The 14,706-nt window shown below is 41.2% G+C and overlaps 1 long non-coding RNA gene across 1 annotated transcript; it reads left to right on the top strand.

Moving 5' to 3' along the window:
* The first annotated feature begins 8,949 nt into the window (after nt 1–8,949).
* Nucleotides 8,950–12,818, top strand: LOC127517141 (uncharacterized). The gene is made up of 8 exons (XR_007931189.1): nt 8,950–8,987; nt 9,418–9,465; nt 9,559–9,582; nt 9,794–9,873; nt 10,270–10,308; nt 10,453–10,534; nt 11,946–11,980; nt 12,283–12,818. It is a non-coding gene; the product is annotated as an uncharacterized LOC127517141 (long non-coding RNA).
* The last annotated feature ends 1,888 nt before the right edge of the window (nt 12,819–14,706 follow it).

The following is a 14,706-nucleotide window of genomic DNA, read 5'->3' on the forward strand; positions in this document are numbered from 1 at the left end:
TAGTTTCAACAATATTTTCAGCATTTGTCACCGGAAAACCACAGAATGTTAGTCCGAAATGGTAAGCTAACACAAGTATAATCACATCAGTAGTCTGTAGGTTACAAAAATATTATGTCCACACAGACACATTTATATAGGCCTATCAGCTGTTACATCGCAAGGTACAAAGGAAGAGCACAACGAGCTGAACTCATTGTAGATGATAGCTGAAGGTTGCTCTGCTGTTACACAAAGTGTCTGTCATTCAGTTACAGACAACTGCACAAATCGTGCATGAAAACATTATAAACTGTTACCTAGAAGTAAACAACTGTAGTTTAGGCATAAGTCAGCCGAGACGCTGAGAATATAGTTACCTTTATGGAATAATCCACTAATGTGCTGAGATACAATGTGAACTAAAATTCTCAGTTGCACGTGCAATCGCGCATGTCTGCGAAACTCATTAATATTCATGTATGCTCCGCCTTCGGAAACCGAAAATCTCAGAAACTGAAAATCTCGTAACACATGCTAGATCCGAAGTGCTGGTTGACTCCAAGTATGGGCTGGTCGAACATGCTGACCTCAATAGTTTCTGCATTTATTCATAACTTAAAGCTCATTCAATCCAATTACTGCGCTGTAGTATGCATAAGATTATAATTGCGGTATTATGCATGAGGAAGTATCACTTTCTTGCCTCTGTCTCTGTTGTCATTCAGAGACATGGGTCGTATTTGTGTTTGTTTCCTCAGTGCTACAACACAAACATGCGTTCCCTTGCGATACTACACGAGTACTGCGTCGTTCGTCTTATTAATCAATATAGTTTATTAATAAGACAAGATGCTATGGGGAAAACTCCTTTTTCTCCGATTCTGAAGCCTTTATACAATCACGCAGTGTGAACTGCTCGTGCATTGGTTCATAAAGTTTAAGAAAACGAACCAATGACGGCGCGCGAGCCAATGGTGAGCGAGCCCTCCAAAAGGGGTGGGGTCTGGGGCTAGATAAGCGGCCGTCTCACCATGGCAAATCGATTCATTCTCCTTCAGCGACACAGATATCATCTCTTCGCTTGATCTACGAGACTTGAAGCCGCCTTCTCTGCAAGCAGCTGGATTCGCCGCTGATTGACTCGCCGCTCTGCAGCAGTTGATCAGCTCGCCTCCCTGCTCGCCGCTCTCTATCTCTGTTCGCCTCTGTCAAGCAGCTCGCCGCTCTCTCGCCGCCTCAGCTCGCCGCTCAGATCGATCCAGTGCAGCGCTGATCGCCCGCCGCTTCGCAAGCAGCCAGATCAGCTCGCCGCTCTCTAGCAGCTCTGTTCACGCTTCCAAGCAGCCCGGTCAGCACTCTGCCCCCGAGCCGCCTGCAGTTTGTGCGAGTGCACGGCATATCCTTTGCAACTCGTTGCATATAAAAGATCTTTTTTCTAAAGAGCAAATTTCTGTGACATTGCTTCAAATGTCATGCCACGATTGTGGCACGTGCAGAGCCCCTCTGCACGCTGATGACGGGCACAGTGAGTGCGTGCGATGTCTGGGCCAGTCCCACGCAGAAGCCGCGCTCACTGGATCGACCTGCTCTCATTGCGAGAGCATGAGTCTTGCCTCCTTGTGCTCGCGGATAGCGTTCTTTTTAGAACGCGACTCCGCCCCTCACGCCCTCCCGTTTTCTTCCTCCCAGGAACCTGTGAGGAAAAAACAGCGGGGCAGAGGATCCCAGCGCTCGGATGAGAGTGAGCTCACGTCGGCTCAGGTCCCGCGTGCCTCACTCTCTCCACAAGGAGAGGTTTCCCCCGTCTGTTTCTCCCACCTAGACCAATGCCCCTCTGCCATCGCGAGCGACTTGGTCTCGTTCGGGGGATCTGATGATGAGCCGCAAGACGACAGCATGTCCCTGGCGGCTTTGGATGCCGAGGAGTGGTCGGGCTCGCTTCCTGACCCCGCCCCCTGACCACCTCAGCTCTCGCTGGACGGGCGTACACCTCAGCTGGCCAAGCAGCTAACACTCCAGGTGTACCAAGCAAAGCTACTCAGAGACCTGGATGAGGCTGGACACGACTCAGCCACCTTTAAGGAGCTGCGTAGCGCCACGGACTTGGCTTTGCGCGCCACAAAGACCACGGCTCAGGCTATTGGGCGTTCGATGGCGGAGCACCACTTATGGCTCAACCTGACGGAGATCAAGGACGCGGATAAGGCCGTTTTCCTTGACTCGCCGATCTCCCCCACTGGCCTCTTTGGGCCCGCCGTCGATGGTTTCGCCAAGCGCTTCACAGCGGCACAAAAGTCATCCCAGGCCATGTGACACTTTTTGCCTAAACGCTCCAGCTCCTCTGCTTCGAGCCGCCCTAAGTCTGCGCCAGCTCAGCAGCAGCCGCCCAAAGACAAGCCGCCAGCCGCTAAGCCCGTGCCATGATCTGAGCACAGACGACGCTCGCGCCCTGCTAGGCGCCACCCTCCTCCGGCGCAACAGGGACCCCGGCCCAAGATAGCGTTGGACCCTGCGCCTCAGAAGTCGGCCTGATGTCCAAGAAAGGAAGAGGAGGAGGCTAAGTTCCGCCGCGGCCGGACCACCCTCCAAAACGCCTCCCCCAGTTTTTCTGTCACCCCGTTCAGTTCCGGGTGCTCAAGAAAAAATGTTTGTTGCCTGCACAGAGCCTGTTCAAATGCCCTGGCAGTGCACCGCTGTTATAGCGACAAAAACAAAAAACAAACATACTCAAAAAGAGAGCATATTTACTCTTTCACTCTACACATGCACCACAGTCCCTCACAGCGACTTAGTGCCAGAACTAATTCAGCCCCTCACCACACGGGCCGAGGCCTGGCAGGCCATCCCCAGAGTGTCAGCTTGGGTTTTGAACATAATAAAACGAGGTTATGTACTCCAATTCGCTCAAAGGGCCCTGTTTTTCAACGATGTGGTCCAAACCTCTGTGGAAAGCAAGGATGCGCATGTCCTGCGTTCCGAGGTAAACGCCATGCTGGCGATAGAAGTGGTCCCTCCAGCACTGAGCGAGTCGGGGTTCTATAGCAGGTACTTCCTCGTCCCCAAAAAGGATGGCGGCCTCCGGCCCATCCTCGATCTCAGACAGCTGAACAGGGCCCTAATAAAGCGCTCATTCAGAATGATCACTTTGAAGCAGATCTTCTTACAAATACACCCGGGAGACTGGTTCTTTACCCTGGATCTGAAAGATGCTTATTTTCACATCCAAAAACCATCACAGGCAGTTCTTGAGATTCGCCTTCGAAGGGATGGCATATCAATACACAGTCCTCCCGCTTGGGCTGTCTCTGGCTCCCCGCACTTTTACAAAGTGCATGGATGCGGCGAAGGGGCATACGCATACTGAACTACCTCGACGACTGGCTCATCCTGGCTGTCGGAGGCGGAGCTACTATCCCACAGATCCGTCATCCTCAACCACTTAGAGTGCTTGGGGCTCAGGCTCAATTTTACGAAGAGCTTGTAATCCCCCAGCCAACGTGTTTCGTTCCTGGGAATAATTTTAGACTCGATCCACATGAGGGCCACAGTCACTCCAGACCGCTCTCTGGCCATTCACCAGCTCGTGCAGGCCTTTACGCCCGGGGCTTCTCTGCCGCTCAGAATGTTTCAGAGGATGCTAGGTCTTATGAGCTCAGCATCTCCAGCTCTGCAGCTGGGCTAACTTCACATGCGCCCTCTGCAGTTCTGGCTGAAACCATGGGTCCCGCCCCTAGCCTGGCAACATGGTCGTTGCTTGCTCCAGGTGAACCAGACGTGTGTCACAACCCTGGTTCCCTGGATGGACACCTGCTGGTTCCAGCAGGGCGTGGCGATCGGGGCGGTGGACAAGAGGAAGGTCGTCTTTTCGGATGCCTCCATGATGGGTTGGGGAGCTCTGTGGAACAACCGTCCAGCCTTTGGTGCATGGACAGACCTAGAAAACAAGCTACATATCAACCGCCTAGAAATGATGGCGGTGTATCGAGCTCTCCAGGTTTTTCTTCCTCTCCTGGTGGGTCACCACGTCTTGGTCAGGTCAGACATCATGATGGTGGTGTCCTTCACAAATCACCAGGGCGGCCTCTCTTCGAAGCCCCTCTTCACTCTAGCAAAAACTATCCTGGAGTGGGCCCAATGCAACCTGCTCTCGCTGAGAGCAGCACACATACAGGGCGTGCTGAACGTAGAGGTGGACATGCTGTCCCGGAGCAACCTTCCCTCAGAAGAATGGTCGCTCCACCCCAGCTCTGTCCAGAGAATTTGGGATGTCTTTGGGAAGGCAGAGGTCGACCTCTTTGCCTCAGAAGACAATCATCACTGCCCAACATATTTCTCAAAAGCCAGGGATGTGCTGGCCCACGACTGGCCCAGCCTCCTCCTTTACGCTTTTCCTCCAATCGCGCTGATCCCCCAGGTGATCAGACGAGTCAAGGAGGGTACTCACAAGGTCCTCCTAGCGGCTCCTGTGTGGAGGACCCAACCATGTTTCTCTGAGCTATCTCAGTTATCGCCCCTGGAGCCATGGCCGATTCCCCTGAGACGGGACCTCCTCTCCCAGGCGAGAGGAACAATTTGGCACCCCAGACCCGAGCTGTGGGATCTCCATGTGTGGTTTCTCAACGGAAGCTTGCTAGCCTCCCAGAGAACGTCTTAAACACTATCTCTCAGGCCAGAGCTCCGTCTACAAGATGTCTCTACTCCCTGAAATGGGCTGTCTTTGCCGCCTGGTGTACAGCATGGGGCGAGGACCCATTAACTTGTGACATATCTCAGATATTGTCCTTCCTTCAAGACTTACAGGTGCTGGTCATATAATTAGAATATCGTGAAAAAGTTCATTTTTTTATTGTAAATTATTTTAAAAAATGAAACTTTCATATATTCTAGATTCCCTACATGTAAAGTAAAACATTTCAAAAGTTTTTTTTTGTAAATTTGTTGATTAGAGCGTACAGCTAATGAAAGTCCAAAATCCAGTATCTCAAAATATTAGAATATTTACATTTGAGTTTCATTAAATGACAATCCCTACAGTATAAAATCCGGGTATCTTTTGTTTTTTGAAACCACACTAATGGGGAAGACTGCTGACTTGGCAATGGTCCAGGAGACAATCATTGACACCCTCCACAAAGAGAGTAAGTCACAGAAGGTCATTACTGTATGGGGTGGCTGTTTACAGAGTGATGTATCAAAGCATATTAAATGCAAAGTTGACTGGAAGGAAGAAATTGGGTAGGCAAAGGTGCACAAGCAACAGGGATGACCGCAAGCTTGAGAATACTGTCAAGTAAAGCCGATTCAAACACTTGGGAGAGCTTCACAATGAGTAGAATGAAGCCGGAGTCAGCGCATCAAGAGTCACCACACTCAGACATCTTCAGGAAAAGGACTACCAAGCCACTTCTGAACCAGAGACAACGTCAGAAGCATCTTACCTGGGCTAAGGAGAAAAAGAACTGGACAGTGAACAGTGGTCGAAAGTCCTCTTTTCAGATAAAAGTAAATTTTGCATTTCATGTTGAAATCATGGTCCCAGAGTCTGAAGGAAGACTGGAGAGGCACAGAATCCAAGCTGCTTGAAGTCTAGTGTGAAGTTTCTGAAGTCAATAATGATTTGGGGGGGGCGTGACGTCTGCTGGTGTTGGTCCATTGTGTTTTATCAAGTGCAAAGTCAATGCAGCCATCTTCCAGGAGATTTTGAAGCACTTTATGCTTCCATCTGCTGACAAGCTTTATGGAGATGCTGATTTCCTTTTCCAGCAGGACTTTAGCACCTGCCCACAGTGCAAAAACCACTTCCAAGTGGTTTGCTGATCATGATATTACTGTGCTTTATTGGCCAGCCAATATGCCTGACCTGAATCTATGGGATATTTTCAATAGAAAGATGAGAAACAGTCGATCCAACAATATACAGATGATCTGAAGGCTCAATAGTGCCTCAGCAGTGCCACAGGCTGATCACTTCCATGCCACACTTCACTGATGCAGTAATTTGTGCTAGGAGCAAGTCATTTGCTGTAATATGTCCTGCCGATCAAGTATTGAGTGCACAAAAGAACATACTTTAAAGAACTTTAACTTTTCTGTTTTGCAAATCCATTTTTTGATTGATTTTAGGAAATATTCTAATATTTTGAAATACTGGATTTTGGACTTTCATGAGCTGTACGCTCTAATCATCAAAATTTAAAAAAAAAACTTTTGAAATGTTTTACTTTACATGTAGGGAATCTAGAATATATGAAAGTTTCATTTTTAAAAATAATTTATAATAAAAAAATGAACTTTTTGATGATATTCTAATTATATGACCAGCACCTGTAATGGATAGAGGTCGTACTCCCTCTACCCTAAAAGTCTACGTTGGAGCTATAGCAGCTTCTCACGTTCCTATAGCAGTCGATAGGGAGAAACGACCTTGTTATTCGCGAGTTAGTAACCGAGTACATTTTCCTGCGACCTGACCAGAGCAGAAGTTTGGGTGCATGTGGATTGTTTTGCTGTAATCTACCAGCACAAATGGAAAATATGATCGCATAAGATCCCATTACCGCGGAGAATTCAAATGTCACAAAATCCTCTGCTTTCGAACATGCGAGCCGTATGTATGTTTCCCCCAGCACAACAAGCACATGAGTATTGTTTGTATTTTGCCCGTGACGCGGTCAGAACTGTGGCCTGTTGCACAAAGCTGGTTTCAGTTTCTACCCAGGTAAGTTCAAGATTAGTTTGAGTAAACTCTGGTTTTTCGGGTTTATGAAGGTGGATTGGTTTTTAGCGGGTTTCATTGCTATGGTAACTTACGCTACACGGCTAACCTGCTCCGGAGCAGGTTTTATTCTGGGTTAGAGATCACAAACCCAAACTGGACCAATCAGCTGTGAGTAAAGTGACACATATCTGATGCAATAAAGCCACTCCCCCTGTATCTCGCTCCAAATTAAAGCAGTTTATAGTGAAAATATTTTAGAGACAAAATTGCTCATCTTTTGCTGCTGATTATTTATTATATTTATATTATATGAATTAATTATGTATAATTCATATAATAGTATATTCATATAATATTTGACAATTAATATTTAACTTGCTTTTAAATTGATATAAATATAATACATGCATCGATATATAAAGCTTTTAAACAAATTAAGCTTATGTGTATTCATTTGAGCTCTTTGTGAATCTAATATAAATTATTACATTATAAATTATTAGGCATATTTCTTTGATTCACATCCTGCATTACATAGTCAGATATTTTCTTTCAGCAGCCTTCTCAAACTTTAACTGCAGCAGTTTTTATTCCTGCCTTAAATGCATTTAATTTCATGATATTTTTCATAACGATCTCTTAATCTTCAGAAGAGAAGTGAATTGCACGGCTCTCTCGTGAGAAGTGAATCAAACGGACGCTCTGTGTGTTCCGTGTGATTGGCTGTTTGCCGCACGTGTCACACTTTCAGGATATTTTTTTACACAAATGCATCACTTTGCTTCAGAAGGCCATGAACATAAACCATGATGCATATGACATTGACATTCTCTAGATTTGTGCTTATGGAAGTGCAATAATTCCAATGAAATGTAAATATAAATTTCTCAAATGAGAACAATCGTTGTGATTATATAATTTTGAGCAAAATAACTGTTATCCTATTATCAATTCAACCATTATGCAACATGACGAAAATGTATCTAAGTTTTCATTGACAAAAACAAAAAAAATAGGCCTATGCCCAGGCTTAAACTTGACTAAACTGAACAAGGTTGACTAAATATGATCAAAACTATTTGACACAGGACTAACACTAAATAAATAGCTGACAAAATTAACATGTCTTAGTCATCTTAGTGGTGAAATAATTTATATATTAAGTGTTTATCTGCTTTATCTGTTTATCTGTTAATAGACAACATGATGGTTTGGGCCCACTCCAGGATGGTTTTTGCTAGAGTGAAGAGGGGCTTCGAAGAGAGGCCGCCCTGGTGATTTGTGAAGGACACCACCATCATGTTGTCTGTTATAGACAACTATTAATATATTTTTAAAATTAAAAGGGTGTATATCGTTAAACAAACAATGAACTATTCTGTTTGTATACATTAATAAACATTACTAGGCTAAAATACTCATTGCATGTTGTGATATGTTATATACAAATTGAAAAGTGGCCTTATTTAAAAATATTTTCATTAAATATTGTAGATATCGATCCAGTCAAAATCCATGTAAAAATAAATCATATTATGAATCATATTATGTGTAAGATTGTATGAGCTTTGCCCCTCACTTCCGTTCTGTGACTGCTGTTCTGAAACTGCACAGCAAAATTTCCAGTGTTGTTTAGGGTTGTTTTTATGGTGTTAATTTTCCAGTGTTGAAAAGTGTTGATTCTGGTGTTGATTTGAAGGACACCAACACTTACAGTGTAAACCAGTGTTCAGAGTCAGTGCCCAGCCGGCACATGACCGACCTTCAACGTTGAAATAAGGTCAGTTGTTGTTTTAACGGTGAAACAACGTTGATACAACATTGAATGCTAAACGGTTGAAGCCCAGTCAGCACATGACCGAAATTCAACGTTGAAATATGGTTGAAGTAAAGTCAGTTGATGTTTCAACAGTGAAACAATTATTAAGTGTAAAATGGTTGAAATAGGTTAAGAAAATCACTTATAAATCAATGCTGATATAAGCTCAGACTATACCTTTAAAAAAAGTGTTTAACCATATTATATAATAATAATAATAGTAATAATGTATATGAAATAAACGTGTCGATTTAGGCCTATTTTGCCACTTCTGTGGCAGTTTGTTGGTACGTCGATATTTCAGAAAATAGAAATTATGCTCATTTTCATTTTTTTGCGGTCTGAAGAGATATCGCGAGATTACCAAGATAGCAAACGCCAGAGCCTGGAGCGGATCTGAGTTACCATGGAAACGGGGAAACGTCAAGCAGCAAGACTCCGTCTGGCTGTTGTTTTCACTGATTTTAGGTAAGTTTAGTCCATAAAATCACACAAATAATATATATAACTGTTCCTGATACCTTTCTTAAGTGTAATTGATACACTTTTGTTGAATATTTACTTCAAAAAAATTATTTAGTGTCTTTGAAAAAGTCCGTTAGCATCTCAACCGTTTTCAGAAGCGGTTGGCTACTAACTTTTTACTATTTTGAGCTCTTGTTTAATGAAAGTTTGGGCTTTTAATCGCATCTTTATGTGTAGATGAGATGTTATAATAGTTTTGTAAAGGTTTTTCTGGCAAATTGTTAATGGATGATAGTAAACTAATTTATTTAATGTTAAAGTTGCTGTACCGTTAATCAGTGACGTCACTTACATGGAGCGCGAAAACTATTTCAAACACGTTTTGATCTCTAATGGTAAACAAATATTGATAAAAAATGTTCTGCAATTTTAGGGGCGACAGAAAACCCAGGGGAAGCTGACAGAGAAGGAGGAAACACAGGTGAACTGAGAAAGCTCATTAAATACTTTAAAATGCATTTATTTCACAATATATCTAACCTATATCACCATGCATCTACAATTTTCTTATTAGTTAAGAAGTCTTTGACATCCAAACGTAAGTGACACTACATGTACGATACTGAATTCTAAAACTAAAAATATAAATGTTGTTATCTTAAGTAATATATATATATTTTAATATTGTGTATATTATTCTTTCTCTTTTCTGCATTCCACCTCTGCTCTAGCTTGGTTCCTTGTAATAAACCTGGCATTTTATACTAAATAATGTTGGCTCTGTGACAAATCGCATGTTATGTTCCTAGATCCTTCCATGCTGATGGCCTCCTGCACCCCACCAGAGCTGAGCGACCTCCTGTCAAAGCCTACGAACCAGATGACTATAGTAAGCAAAACCTCAATCATACAGTACACTACTGTTGAAAAGTTGTGGGTCTGTAAGTTTTTTACATGTTTTTGAAAGAAGTCTCACATTTTAAAATCATTAACCCCAGGTTGTTTCAGTGAGATTGTCCTTGAAAGGCCTGTAGGCTAAATAATCAGCTAAATCAGGGAACATTGGTGACAAATAAAATGTTATAATGCTTGTAGTTAGAATCATTTATTTAACTAATATAACAGGATATCATGTTCATTAATCTATTTTATTGTATTTTTCTATGTCTGTTTGTAGTTATGTTTGCTAGTGAGACAGACGCCATACTGTTTCACTCAAAGGTATTTATTTATTTGTTTGTATACATGTATGTATTTTTTATTTTTTACTTAAATACTTTTATAGATGCTGACTGTGGTTCAGGGGGTCGACAACTTTAAGCATGTAAGATATTTTCGACAGAAATTTGGCCAGCTTACTCATTGCTCATACTCTTTGCCTCTGATATATTTGAATTATATCACCAATGCAATATCAGGGGGTAAAGATCATTAGAGTTCTTAAAATTATGTTTACTCTTGTTACCAGATGAGATGTAATCTCTAGCGTTTGGTGCTGAGATTCTTCAGGACAAGGCCTTGATGCCATTCACACTCAGTACATGAAGATGGTGAGTTTCACAATAGCTGCACAGCCACAAATCAAGAGACTGACACAACAGGCTTTCATCCTTTATATACTTATATGTAGGGAGGGTACCAAAACCTGTTATTAAATGGGCATTTAGGAAATTTCTGTTATTAATTACTCACTCTCATGTTGTTCCAACTCGTAAAACCTTCGTTCATCTTCGGAACACAAATGAAGATATTTTTGATGAAATCTGAGCGCTTTCTAACCCTCCATAAACTGCAACGTTATTACCTTTTTATGGCCCAGAAAGGTAGTAAAGACTTCGTTAAAATAGTCTACGTGACTACAGGGATTCAACCTTAATGTTATGAAGCGATGAGAATACTTTTTGTGTGCGGAGAAAAAAAAAACGTCTTTTTTCAACAATTTCTTTTCTACTGTCGGTTTCTGACACTGTTAACGTAGTAAACACAGTGCAGCACTTCCAGGTTCTACGTCAGAATGCCAGCTCATTATTGGCCGGCTTCTGCATCAGCTTCACATGCATGCGTTGTGGTGCTCACATGAACAGCATCAGAGAGTGACACGGAGAGAGGAAATTGTTTAATAAAGTTGTTATTTTTGTTTTTTGCCCACAAAAAGTATTCTGGTCGCTTTATAACATTAAGGTTGAACCACTGTAGTCACATGGGCTATTTTAACAATGTCTTTACTATCTTTCTGGGCCTGCAAAAGTTGCAATTACGTAGCAGTCTGGGATCAGAAAGCTCTCGGATTTCATCAAAAATATCTTCATTTGTGTTCTGAAGATGAACTTATTATATGAACTTACTTAATGTCTTATGGGTTTGGAATGAAATGAGGGTGAGTAATTAATGACAGAAATTTCATTTTTGGGTGCACTAACCCTTTAAGAGTCATATAATATGTTGTTTATTTAGATAAAAAGAACATCAGAATGGTTTGACCTGTAATGTCTGTATATAGTGATGCAGTTAGACAGACTAGGTTACTTATATGTACAAATCATACAAATGCCCCATTCTGAAACATACATTTACATTATAAAGAAATTAAAGATCCACCTTTGTTTGTTGAAAGACTTTCTAGTGTATTTCACTTATAGCCAATACGATTTCCTGTAGCAGCTATGGGAGTGACGGTAAAGTTGACATCTTTCTCTCTACTGACAGCCGTTATCAATCTCTCTCTATTTTTTCATCTTTTTGAAAGTTGTGAAAACACTGTTTAGTTTTTCTTTTGCTATTTGAGAAAATTGGAACACAAAAAATATATTTAATTTATTCCCTCATTCACCGCCATAGACTTTTACCCAACTATAACGACTTCCACTTCTGAGAAACCCGAAAATATGAAAAGGTCTATAGTAAAAATTAAATTCCTGATTTTAAGGACTTTTCAGTGAACCATTTCTTTCCTTTTTGTAGATTCACCAAACATCTGTCTGATTACTGGCAATTTGGTAAGAGATTGTTGTCTATATCACTTTCACTTCTTTTTCTAGTTGATTTATTAACATTTTGTGATTTTAGATTACTTAATTGAATATAAATGTACTTAGGTTGATTTTAATTGATTTACTTAATACAAAGTATAGATAGGATTCTGTTGTGTAATGTTTCTCTGTATAATTAGTAATATATGGAGCCCCCAGGGGAAACAATATAAACCTGCATTGGTAGATGCAACTGAATGTAAAAGTGTAAAGTGTAAGTATTAAAATGATAATATGTTTTGATGTATGTTTGTTTTTAATATACACAGTAGTAAAGACAGTGGACAAGTGAAGAGAGTGGAGGGGACGGCATCAGAAAGGACCTTGAGCTACGACTGTCTTGGATCACCCAAACCACAACTACACTGTGTCCAAGCACTGAACAAGGCTTTTCCTGCATAGTGAATTACTAGGTGGCTGCCTCTGTCAAATCTGATGATGTCTCCAGCTATTAACAAAACTCAGGCAGGCAGTCACATGCTCTGATACCCCTTTTCCACCAACACGGTTCTGTTGCAGGCTCCTGGCCTGTGTCCATTCTCAAACTGTTCTACGCACCTCCACTGCACAAAAGGCAGTTCCAGGTCAGAAATATCAGTACCCTCCCTCTTCGACATCCTTCGCCAGTCATCACATTCACAACCACAGTCAACGCAAGTCAAGGACCCTGGTCCACAGCATCAACCATCTTTGTAGGAAGATGAATACTGCATTTCTTGATTTATCTTTAAAATTTAGTTTTCTTCTGGAGTGCAATCCCTCTCTAGACGGACTGAGGTCTATCAGTCTTACTACTTAATACTGTCAGACACTGCATTTGATGTTCTTAAAATAAAAATAAAAAATTATTAAAATACTTAAGAATTTGTGCTTGTAAAAAGTGTTTTTTTTTTTAATCTAGTTGAAGGTATAGTACACATGAATGTGGGTACATAACAGATTTTACTTCTGCATCATTTTGAGCTAGAAAAGCCTTGATTTAAGGTTTGTGCTGTAATTGTAGAAAAATAACCCTTTCATTTTCATATTGTATGCTACAGGTTTTTAATATTACCTCTAAACATTGCAAAGTTGAGATGTTTATTTGTTTTATACAGTATTTTTAGTATTTATTAGTGCATGTACAGTAATTATTTAGTATTGTCATGTTAGTACAAACGCAAACTAGATTGTAATTTAATGTAAAATAGTGTATTCATCCATGTTGAAGGTAAGAGGGTGAAACAACGTCGCATTTTCAACGTTGATCCAATTTGCAAAATCGAAAGGTAATCCAACATTAATTCAACCGTAAGACGGCGAAAGCACGACGCGATATCAACGGTGAAACAACGTCACAATATTAACGTTGATCCAATTTGCAAAACCGAAAGGTAATCCAACGTTGATTCACCGGTGAATCAACGTTGAAATGCCGGCTGGGTGTTATTTCAGCGAGTTGACTAATTGACACTGGAGATGAGTTGATCCTATTTCCGGTCGTTACACATTATTTCCGTTTGGATTAATGGCGGACGAGCACACGGAGCGGACAGTGCTCAAACAGGTATAATATATTCTTTTACCACTTAATTCTATCATTTTTCATGTTTATTTTACACTTCTCAACATTTCTAAGTTCCACAACATTGTTGGAGTGCTAACGTTATTTCTTATTTGATTGATATGAACCACGAGGCCAGTTTGCAAACTAAGGTAAGACTATTTATTGCTGATTAATTTGCACATTTGACGCGGATATTTTAGACTTTGGACTGAAAAATAGACGATATTTTCTGTGATTCATGTAAGTGTTTAATGCGTTGAAACAAATGAACGTAAATGACGCAGCATTTATTTCCTTCCTGGGGCTTTAACGTTAGTTGTTTGTGCTGGCAAATTTAGGCAAAAATATGCACTTTGTCTCATATTTTAGGACAGCCGTGCGTTATTTTCCACAGTCTCGGCATTGTTAGGCGCGAATCTGCACCCCGCGCTCGAATTCTAGTGAAACCGTGTCGCGGTTATACTAACGTTATATTTCTGGCCACGTATGAAAAGACCCGTTCCAGAACCAGAAATGTCTAACGTGCACGCTTCATTTGCAATCGTTTGTTACTGTAGTATTTTGCAATCTCACTTTAATATATAATTTGTGAGATGACAAATTGAGCTTCTGACTGCATCTGTTCGCTGGACTTTATTTAAAATTGCATTCCAAGATTTTCTAAATGAAGGTAAGTGCTGTGGCTTTGACAATAACTAATTAAAGCCAGTCATATTGCATCATATAAGCACCATGCTTAAAGTCCACAGGGCTTGTTTCCAGCTTTGCTATTTGAGTTTGAAAAACATTTTCTGTATTTATGATGGACACAAATCATCAAAGTCATCAAAATTTAAACTTAAGATGTCTGGTGCTACACAAATGAATGTGAATTGAATGGTAAATATTAATACTTTAATGTTTTAACACTTCAGACATTCTTTTAAGGTCTCCATCATATGGTGTAAATGTTTTATCTTTAGCCCTGTATAAATTAAGACTTTTATAGACATGAAACATTAAATTGTTTTGTTGTTCTCTTTTAGTAACACACAAGATCCTCAACCTCCAGCAAATGTACTTATTCTTTGTCGGACCATCAGCAGCGCAAAACCAGCAAACAAAGGCCAGCGACAGATTTAGCATAGATGTGATGGCAAACAGGTAT

Source organism: Ctenopharyngodon idella, chromosome 8, assembly GCF_019924925.1.
Source record: "Ctenopharyngodon idella isolate HZGC_01 chromosome 8, HZGC01, whole genome shotgun sequence".
NCBI classification, from domain to species: Eukaryota; Metazoa; Chordata; class Actinopteri; order Cypriniformes; family Xenocyprididae; genus Ctenopharyngodon; species Ctenopharyngodon idella.